General features: G+C 43.2%; 1 pseudogene; it reads left to right on the top strand.

Annotated features, from left to right (window-relative positions):
• The first annotated feature begins 319 nt into the window (after positions 1 to 319).
• Positions 320 to 8,736, top strand: LOC147087301 (leukocyte immunoglobulin-like receptor subfamily B member 3; annotated as a pseudogene).
• Positions 8,737 to 9,444: the final 708 nt, after the last annotated feature.

Here is a 9,444-nt window from a genome sequence, read left to right as displayed (position 1 = left end):
TACCATTAATTTACTTCAGTACAACGTAAAATCGGGTCGGCTGATTGGGTCGCAACCTTTCGGAAATTACTTTCATTTGACTTCAAGGAGAGTATAATAGTCTGGGGTGAAAAGCGTATTGCAGAACCGTTCACGCCCGGCGGGATATTGATTTCTTGTTATCCTCACAGCTCATCCTCACAAACCATTAATATCACTTAACCTTCTGGATCAAATATTTGTGAGAGGGGAGATGGTCAGAGTTACCTGTAGAGCCCGATCTCCATATTCAGGGAGCATGTTCTATTTGTACAGAGGAGGGCAAAATAATCCAATCAAAATGGTCAAAGCCAATTCATGGGAATCCGCGGTCATCTTTGACATCACGGACAGCATGGGGACTGGGTCAGAAGATTACTCCTGTGTGTATAAGGGAACAATGTCAGAGCGGCAGATAACCTCAGACCGAAGTGATACCGTGGAGGTAACGGTAATGGGTAAGAATCAATTTTTTCACTGTAATACAATCGGATATCACTGCTTGTCTCTCACATAATGACAATATCGGAGAATGAAACATATGGCCTGCGGTAGCATTACATGGGCGATAGCGATTTGCCGCTCATTTTATGACCCGCCTGATTATGTTTTCCATTTAATTATGTGTACAAAATCAAATTGCGGCCGCCTGATTCAAGGATCCGCCTAAGAAAATGTTTATCACTAGAGGTTCGAACAATCAACGATTAGTGCCACAATGACAGCACGGCGCCAGGGATTTAACCCCACTGAGTGTACTGTCATCTCAAGAAGCTCTGCAAGCTGACAGGAGAATCTGCGTGCTGAGATTTTCAATAAGATCTTGATATGCACGATATTTTAATCTAATTATCTCGTAGGTTTCCATCTCTCTCCCTGCATTGCATTTCGATAGTATTTCAATTCCACGGGACCTTCACCAGCCAGAACGACAAGGGCAGCAGACTCATGGGAGCAACATCCACTCCAAATTCACCTCCACATAAACACTGTGACTACTAGAGCTGGCCGGAGGCAGGGAATTCTGTGGCGAGTGTCTCACCTCCTGACTCCACAAAGCCTTTCCACCATCTCTTTGCACAAGTCAAGAGTGGGATTGAATAATCTCCACATCTCTGGATGAGAGCAGCTGCAACTCAGGAAGCGTGACACAATCCAAGACAAAGCAGGTCACTTGATTGGCAAATTATGCAGCACTTTAAACAGTCACTCTATCCACCACCAGCACAAAGTGTCTGCAGTGTTTACCATCTACAAGTTGCACTGCAGCAAGTCACCAAGACTTCTTCGGCAGCACCTCCCAAACCTGCAACCTCTCCCACCTAGAAGGATAAGTGCAGGAGGCGCATGGGAACACCACCACCTCCAAGTTCACCTCCAAGTCACAAATCAGCCTGACTTGGATATATATCATCATTGAGATCCCAACCTTGCGCTTTACATGAAAATCCCCAGATGCATTTCTAATTGTACTTTCTGTTTATTTCACCACAGCTCCGCTAACAACACCAGTGATAACTCTTGATCAACCGAGTGGGGTGTATGTAGTAGGAGAGACGGTCACCATTTCCTGCACCTTGACTGAAGATTATCGAGATAAATTGTTCTACTTTTACAAAGATAATCAATATCTGCAATCCTATCAAAATATCAGAAAGGACAACATTGGAAAAGTCCCAGTTACCAGTAAAGGCCAGGGAGGGCGGTACCAGTGCCATTATAAAACCTCTGTCAAGGGAAGACGGTTAGAATCTCATCGTAGCGAGTCTGTGACGGTCACTTTAGCAGGTGAGTGACAGGGATCAATGGATTTTGTATGATTTTATCAAGCTCTTGGAATTTTTATAAAATCATGCTTTAATCATTGGAACAACATGAATGTTTTAATATTAGGATAGAGGAAGAAACCGAATGGGTTTTGAACCTATTGATCAATTCTCGAAAGGATTCATGTAATTCTGGACCTGTGTTCAATTGATGTGAATCCATTACCGACAAAGAGCATTACTGGAGATAAGGCGATGAAATTCGTCACGGGCGGTAGCTCAAAACGGGCGCTAGCGATTCGGCCGCCCGTTTTCAGCCCTGCCTGATAAAGCTTTCCATTTAATTATGTGTATAAAATCGAATCATAAACACTATGTTCAAGGATCCGCCTCCAAAAAAATGTCCCACTTCATGTTTAAACTTTAAATTTTATTGCCACAATGAAAGCACAGCGTGTGGGATTTAACTCCACTGAGTGTAGTGTCAGCTCAAGAAGCTTTCTAGATGGGCTGGCCATAACAGATTACAGGTTTCTCTGTCCGAGAACAGAATCTGCGTGCCAAGACTTTCAAAATGATCCTATTATGTGTGATATTTTAATCGAAGTACTTTGTGGGTTTCCATATCTCTCTCTTCATTGCATTTCGTCAGCATTTCACTTACACAGGACCTCCACCAGCCAGAAGGACAAGGGCAGCAGGTGCATGGGAACAACATCCACTCCAAATTCACCTTCAAATAAACACAGTGGCTACTAGAGCAGGTCTGAGGCAGGGAATTCTGCGGCGAGTGTCTCACCTCCTGACTCCACAAAGCCTTTCCACCATCTCCTTGCACAGCTCCAGAGTGTGATTGAATACTCTCCACATCTCTGGGTGAGAGCAGCTGCAAATCAGGAAGCGTGACACAATCCAAGACAACGCAGCTCACTTGATTGGCAAACCATGCAGCACATTAAACATTCACTCTGTCCACCACCGGCGCAAAGTCGCTGCAGTGTTTCCCATCTACAATATGCACTGCAGCAAGTCACCAAGGCTTCTGCGGCTGCTCCTCCCAAACCAGCGTTCTATTCCTCCTAGAAGGACAAGGGCAGCAGGTACATGGGAACATCACCGCCTCAAAGTTCCCCTCCAAGTCACACACCATCCTGACTTGGACATATATTGCTGTTCCTTCATCGTTGGTACGTCCAAGCCTTACAATTCATTACATTGTTGTGCACTTTGACCACACTGGCCTCACTAAGGTTCAATTAGAAGGCCACCCACACCTTCTGGAGGGGAAACTAGGGATTGACAGTAGTTGCTGGACATGCCAGCGACAACCACAATGGTAATTATAAAAATAATTGTGTGCTCGCAAAAACGGCTAAATTATTTCAAAAGTGTGACACTCAAAGCCTCGCTTAGATTGGTTGCTTACTGCCTTCTGTTGGCGGGGGTATCATACTTGCAGTGGTACCAGTCGCTGCTATGGGAATAATGAAGACTTTCACTCTCTCTGATCTCATCTTCACCTTGCTAAAGTAACAGCACTGGGCATTTCAAAGCAACCATTTCCTTGTTCCGCTCGCATCCCCGAGTAAAATCTCTGGCCTGAAACCGGACTTTGGACCGAGAACTTGAGCGGATTTTGGTTCTTTGGCACCACCATTTGATTTCCCACATAACAACAGCGAATACACTTCAAGATTACTAAATTGGCTGTAAACTGCTTTGGGACGTCCAATGGTTATGCATGGCGCTAGAGAAATGCAAGTCAATCTTTTTTTATAATCAATTCCCGAACTCCCCTATTGCGGAATCTCTGTATCCGATGGGAAACTGTGCTTCAACACCGCACAATCATCAATGAGTTCCCAACCTTGCACTGCACGTGGAAATCCGCAGATCCATTTCTAACTGTACTTTATATTTATTTTACCACAGATCCGCTAACTACACCAATGATATCACTTGATCAACCGAGTGGGGTGTATGTAGTAGGAGAGGCGATCACCATTACCTGCAATGTGACCGGAGATTATCGAGGCAAACATTCTACTTATACAAAGATAATCAATACCTGCAATCTGATCAAATGATCAGAAAGGACAACATTTTAACAATCCCGGTTAACAGTACTGACCAAGGAGGGCGTTACCAGTGCAAATATGGGACCTTCGTCAATAGAAGGGGGTTAGAAACTCAGCGCAGTGAGTCTGTGATGGTCACTGTAGCAGGTGAGTGACAGGGAGCAGAGGATTTTAGTATTTTTCCAGCACTCTTGGTATGTTTATAAAATCATGCTTCTATCACTGTAACTGAATTAATGGTTTAATATTTGGAGAGAGGAATAAAACAGAATTGGTTTTAAGAACATAAGGATATAAGACACAGGAGCAGGAAAGGCCATTTGGCCCTTCAAGCTTGCTCTGCCATTCAGTAGGATCATTTGCAATCTTCTACAGCACCTCCACTGTCCTGCACTATCCACATATCCCTTGATTCCCTTAATATTCAAAAATCTATCTACCTCTGTCTTGAATATACTCAACGACTGAGCCTTCACAGCCCTATGGCGTACTGAATTCCAAAGATTTATCATCCAGCCAGTGTAAAAATTTCTCCTCATCTCATTCCTAAATGGCCGAAACCTTAACCTGAGACTGTGGACCTTGGATCTAGACTCACACTTCTCCACATTCTGTTCCATTTGCCCTGTCCCTGCCCACTCACTTTGCCTGTCTATATCACCTGGAAGCCTTCTTGCATTCTCCTCACACCTTAAGTTGCACCAGCTCTGTATCATCAGCAAACTTGAATATATTACAATTGGTCCCCTAATCCAAACCATTGATGTAGATTGTGAAAAGCTGAGGCCCAAGCAAAGATCCTTACATAACCCCACTTGTTACAGCCTGCCAACCCGAAAATGAATCTTTTATTGCAACTCTCTGTTTTCTGTCCGTTAACCAATCCTCAATACATGCAAATATATTATCCCCAATCCCATGAGCCCTAATTCTGTTTAGTAACCTCGTGTTTGGCACCTTATCGAATGCCTTCTGAAAATTCAAATACACCACCTCCACTGATTCCCCCTTATCAATTCTGCCATTTACAACTTCAAAAAACTCCACCAGATTTGTCATACATGATTTCACTTTCATAAATCCGTGTTGACTCTGTCAATGCTATTTGTATTTTCTGAGTGACCTATTACCATTTCCTCAATAACAGATTCGAACTATTTCCCTACTACTGATGTCAGGCTAACTGGCCTGTAGTTCCTCGTTTCCTCTCTCCCTCCTTTCATACATAGTGGGGCTAGGTTTGAATCTGATTCCTCAACTCTTGACAGGATTCATGTAACATGCCCTGCAATCACTCGCTGTGCACCTGCTCACCGCAAAGGGCATTACTGGAGATACTGTGACATTCCTCACGGGAATTAGCGCAAAACAGGCGAAAGCGAAACAGCCGCCCGATTCACACCCGACAGATTTCTGATTCCATTGCAGGCAATTGAAATGGAAATCCGGCGATGTGTAAAACGTGCTGATGTTGAGCTATCGCCTGCTTTAGGCTACTGTACAAGACGAATTTATACTCCATTGCGTCTGAATGTTGTGCATTCAATCCCGACGAAAAACATGAGCTCACAGTCCATGGCGACACTTGGAGGGTAACTTTAACCACATCCTCCAGGTGGAAAAGAGGCGGATAGGGATCGAACTACCATTTTACTCTCCGCCCAATTATACCCTCCATTGACTTAAATGGAATCTAATATCGTGCTAGTTTACCATTGTCCCTGTGACTGAGTACTGAGGGAATGCTGTTTGATGGAGCTGAGAGATTGGATATTTAGCGATGTGAAGACAACACATTCTGACAGGGGGCGGCCGGCTATCTCTTAAAATCACGCAAAATCTGACCCTGATTTCCAATTTTACTCACTAAATGTCTGGAACTACCACAGTGGAATGTTTAACGTCAAATGGCTTCTTCCTGCCAAAGTTTTAACTCCACTGAATGTATGGTCACCTCACGAGGCACCGCCAGTGTGGGTGGCCTTGTCAGATTACAGATTCTCAGTCAGATAACCGAAACAGCGGAATGAGATTTACAAAAACATCCTGATACGCAAAATATTTTAACTTAAGTACATTTAAGGTTTCATATCACTCAATGGATTTCGTCTGCACCTCGAAATCCCTCGACTTCCATCATAAAAAAGGATGATGGCAGTCGTAGCATCTGAACAGCATAATCTCCTAGTTCCACCTCCAAGTCACACACCATCCTGACTTGGAAATATATTTGGCGTTCCTTCATCGTCGCTCGCTCAAAATCTTGGAAGTCCATACCGAACAGCATTGTGGGAGCATAAATGGGTTAAAGAAGAAGACTGACCATCATCTTCTCAAGGGCTACTGGGTTCGGGCACTAAATGCCAGCCTTGCCAGCGAAGCCCACATCCTACAGCCGAGCAACTCTGCACTGCCTGATGTGAAATGTAAATCCACACAGTTTATGGGAGTTGTTCACTCTTTTTATTCAGGTTATGGCTCGACTAAGTTAGCAGAAATGTGAATTTCAAAGGAAAATATCTTCTCCTGGTATCAAAGATGGTAATTTCAGCGATAAGCCCAGATTTTGGAACAAGATCCCCAACTGATTTATTTTCTTTTTGAAACCATCAGTTCCCATATTGTCGAATCTCAATTGCCGATACGAACATTTCAATTAAACACGTCACAATCGTTATTGAGTTACCAGCCTTTCATGGCACAAGAACATGCAGAAATCCATTTCTGTTGTTCTTTACATTCATTTACCACAGATGCAGTAACAATACGAAATATATCAACGTGGAAGAGTGTGACATGATATATTTGGTACGAAGAACGAGGGGAGACAATAAAAACTAAAAGCTACAACGCTAAAGTGTATGTGTAACCAGAGAAACATGGAGGTATTTGTGCACACATTGTTGAAGGTGGCAGGGCAGGTTGACAAAACGGTTATACAAGCATACGGGATCCTGAACTTCTTAAATAGCAGCATAAAGTACAAAAGCAAGGATGTCATAATAAACATTTATAAAACACTTGTTCGGCCTCAACTGGAGCATTGGGTCTAATTCTGGGCACCGCACTCTAGGAAGGGTTGGAAGGCCTTAGAGAAGGGCAGAGAAGATTTACGAGGACGATTCCAGCGAGGACGGACCTCAGTTACGTGGATAGAGTAGAGAAGCTGGGGTAGTTCTCCTTAGAGCAGAGAAGGTGGAGAGGAAGTTTGATTTGTACAATCAGACCTGCGTCCCCTGGTTACCTACCTTGCTGTCACTGGAAAAACGTTCTCCTTATTTAATCTATCTAAACGCTTCATGATTTTGATCACCTCTATTAAATCTCTACTCAAACTTCTCTGCTCTGACGAGTCAATCACAGCTTCTCCAGTCTCTCAATATAACTGAAATCCCTCTTCCCTGGAACCATTCTGGTAAATCTCCTTTACACCATCTGTAAGGCATTGACATCCTTCCTAAAGTGTAGTGCCCTATTCTGGGACACAGTATTCCTACATGGCTTCTAACCAGTGATTCCTACAGCTTTAGCATATCTTCTTTGACTTTGTAGTCTAAGCCTCTGTTTGATACAGCTTTTCTTTAAATGTAACCTCAGCCTATCCCGCCACATTCAAAGACTTGTGCATGTGCACCCCAGGTCCCTCTGTTCCTGCACCACGTTTGAAATTGTACAATTTCGTTTAAACATTCCCTCTTAATTCTATCTACGAAATTGTGTCACTTCACACTTATCTGCATTAGATTTCATCTGCCATGTTTCTCTCAATTTCACCAGTCTCTCTATGTAATCCTGAAATAAAAACAGAACATGCTGTAAATACTCAGCAGGCCAGGCAGCCTCTGTAGAGAGAGAAACAGTGTTAACGTTTCACATCGATGATCTTTCCTCAGAACTGGAAAACTTAGAGTTATAAAACATTTTAAGCAAATGCAGAGGCAGTGAAATGGGGAAGGGAGGAAAGATCAAATGGGAAGGTCTGTGTTAGGTTGGAAGGCAGGAAAGATTAAATTACAGTAGGTCTGATTGTACAATGCAAAAGGAGATGGTATGGGACCAGTAAAGAAACAAAAGCTGGGTCTAGAGGAAGTGTAAATGGGAATAGCAGAATCATGTCCCCTTGATGTGTGTTGATATCATCCTCACTGCTCACTATATTATCGACTGTCTTGTCTTCTCCAAACGTTTCAGTTATCCCCTGTGTACACAAGCCCAGCTCATTCATATTTTGGTTCTCAAGAATATTGCATTTTGAATCGATGGTCACTACTTGTTCCTTTCGAATTACAGGTCTACCCAAACCAAATATATCAATGGATTCCAATGTTCTTGTGAAGGGTGGAGAAGTCACCTTTAACTGTACAAGCCCACGGGAGCTTCCTGGCATCACATTTTACTTATACAGACATGGAGAAACGAATCACTCGGATGTCCAGCATGCTGCTGCAGGGTGTAATTCTCTCACCTTCACCATCAGGAATATAGGTCATTCCGATGGAGGAAGTTACACCTGCCTGTACAAAGCGGATGTGAGCGGAAGGCGGCAAACATCGGCTCTGAGTGACCCTGTACATATAACTGTAGGAGGTGAGTGAGATTCACAGAGTCAATGTATTTATCGGACCCCAGCACAAGGGGTGCTTGCATCATAGTTAGTCTGCATCAGTTGTTCTGTTTAAGGATTAAAACTGGCATGTAAATGACATCAATATGTTAAAATTCTTATTGGATGTTGACTCATAGGCTGCCCACTTTACACCCCGTCATACAGGACTGAACAGGTGGGCGATGTGACATTGCCCACTTTTACACCAGTGCTTGAATACCCTTTGACTCTTATTCCATTAAGTGTTTGCTACTTACTGCGTGACTGATGGCAGAACTAAAGCGCTAACCATTGGATGGTTTTACTTCTCCAACTCCGATTAAAAGTTTGATTCACTCGCGTTCTCCTGTAGTTCCTCATCGATTCTATAATAGTGCAAGATTAACCCTAGGGAAGCTGAGAAAAAAAAATATTCACGTCACCGACTTTCACAAAAGGTCATTTTAACCTGGTAAGCAATAAGCAAAACAAACAATCTGCTGTTTGAAATATACAACAGTTCAGTCGGCGTCTGTGGAGAGAGCAGGATGTTGTGACAAAGGTCCGCGCCTAAAAAATTAGCTCAACTCATTCTCTCCTCGCATGCGCAGTTTTGACCCAATGACCAGAATGAAACTTACAGAATGAAACTGACTAATTTACGTGCAATCTGTTATATTTTTGCCGCCAGCTGGGAACAGTCGCTTTGTCCCAGAACACGGTTAATATCCAATGAAAGAATCAAAGAATGAACGAGGCAACTAATCAATCGAACAATGAGAATCAGCTTCGTGCTGCGTCATGTTCTCCCAATGCATTGTGACGTCAACTGCATGCCAAACCCCCGCCGACTTTATTACTGATTCGCTGATATTGCAGCGCTGATTTAATGCGGGTCATTTATTATAAAAAACAGAGGAGGAGTGAACGACTTTGAACATCTGAGGCACGTTTTCGAAACAGTGAAAATCCAAGGAACCGCTAACATTAAGTATCG

Source organism: Somniosus microcephalus, unplaced genomic scaffold (assembly GCF_052327205.1).
Source record: "Somniosus microcephalus isolate GS21.2 unplaced genomic scaffold, FLI_Smic_1.0 unresolved_chr6, whole genome shotgun sequence".
Lineage (NCBI taxonomy): Eukaryota > Metazoa > Chordata > Chondrichthyes > Squaliformes > Somniosidae > Somniosus > Somniosus microcephalus.
The sequence above is the reverse complement of the archived record's forward strand: the minus strand, read 5'-3'. Positions and strand labels throughout refer to the sequence as shown.